Genomic DNA, 2,121 nt, shown 5'->3' with positions numbered 1-2,121 from the left:
AACCCCAAAGACATGATCTATGACAGAAATGACTGATAAGCTGGACTTCATTAAAATTTAAAAACTTCTGGCCCTGTGAAAGACAATGTAAAGAAAGAGTATATGGAAATCTCTGTACCTTCCTCTCTATAAATAAAGTCTTTAAAAAATCAATCAATAAATAATCCTTATTCAGCTTTTACTGGGAATATATGGCAGGACTATATTTCAAAAGAAATTCCTGTTATCATTCAATAGTAAGATGGTACATGAAATTTTCTGTTCACCAAAAAATAGGAAGATGTCTTTTTTTTTTTATTGTTGTAGCCCCAGAGTAAGACATAGTCAGTGCTAACTCACTATGCTTTCTATATTCTTCCAACATGGAAGGAATATTTGTCCCTGTCACTGTGATGCACACTAAGGTTCACACTCATCCTGATGCTGCACTAACTTTCTAAGTTGTGATTTACCACCTACAATGATATTCTCAGGAAAACACAGAATGTTATTTTAAAATGTATTCTTTAAGATCCTTTGCCATTGTTATCATCATCATCATCACCATCAAAAAACAATTCTTTAGCTCTGTCTAGATGAGAGTATGTCATCACTGTTGGATGAATGTCCAGTCTCCTGGCAGATCTAGTCCTATCAAAATATATACGCTTCAGTCTACTGCAGCTTGACACAGGCATTGATATTACCCACGAGTGTTTGCTCTAATCCAATGCTCATGAAGCAAAACACTTTTTTATCTTATTTTATCTTTTTAATTTAATTTAATTTAATTTAATTTAATTTAATTTTATTTTATTTTATTAATTCAACTTAGTTTACATACAGTGTAGTACTGGTTTCAAGAGTAGAACCCAGTGATTCATCATTTACTATAACATCCAGTGCTCATTCCAACAACTGCTTTCCTTAGTGGCCATTACCCATTTAGCCCATCTCCCAACCCACCTCCCCTCCAGCAACCCTCAGTTTCTCCTCTGTATTTAAGAGTCTCTTATGGTTTGCCTCCCCCTTTGTTTTTATCTTATTCTTCCTTCCCTTCCCTTACATTCATTTGTTTTGTTTCTTAAATTCCACATTTTGTCTTTCTCTAACATATTTCACTTAGCATAATACACCCTAACTCCATCCCATTTTAATATAACTTGGTTTACTTGAACAAAAGAATGAACTAATTCCATTGACATTATGCATGCACAGTTATATTTCCATGTGCAGCTCAATGAGATAATATTCATCTTCAATTACTGTTTTCATTTTGCTTTTGTTTTTACTTTAGTAGGTCATGGGCCATTCTGTAAATTGAATGCAGTCAGCAGTGGATCAGATGCCCAAAAAATGCACTTAAAAGCAAATGTATAAATAGGTAGAAAAAACTCATGATCTCCCAGAAAGCCATCCAAGAATACTAATTTAAAATAACTATGACACCTTAGATGTATTCCAAAAGAAAATTCCAAAATTGTGTCCCATAATAATTTCATAATAAAACATTGTTATTTTCTTATTTATTGAAGAAAACATTGAGAATTCCCTGACAGCCTTTTAGCCATGATTAATCTCAAAATTTAGAACTATAAGAAGTGAAAGAATAGATTAGGGGAGACAGAAAAGTTTGTATTTCAGAAGTTTGCGATTCTAAGGTTCATTTTCTCCACAGAAGCAGTAGGGGAAACTATTATTGATTTAATCACTGAATCACTGATTTGTTTTCATTCAACTTCTGACAAGCAGTGAGCATCCAGAAAATCCAGCTGAATTACTTATGTGGCGCTATTCAATGTTCTTCCATGGACTCCCCTTTATTGTCTCGGAATGGCTTGGAAGAATCAAGTGCGACATGAGGGCCAAGGGAAAAAAAAATAGTCAAATTTCAAATACTTGTGAAGAAGTTTTCCTACATGAAGTATTTTCTTCGTGAGAATAAACAGAACATAGTTGGACTCTGTTCAACCAACTGTCTCCAAATGTCTTTTTAGCTTGCATTTTGCTGGAGCTTTATTCAGGAGCAGCTCATGACAGAGTCCAGCAGGAACTGGTCTAGGGCTCACAGGACCTGGGTCTTAAAACTGGCACTGCCAATACTTCATTGTGTGCCCTTGGTGGAACCACTGACCCTACCAA

This window comes from Panthera uncia, chromosome D1 (assembly GCF_023721935.1).
Source record: "Panthera uncia isolate 11264 chromosome D1, Puncia_PCG_1.0, whole genome shotgun sequence".
Classification (NCBI taxonomy): domain Eukaryota; kingdom Metazoa; phylum Chordata; class Mammalia; order Carnivora; family Felidae; genus Panthera; species Panthera uncia.
Note: the sequence above shows the minus strand (reverse complement) of the source record.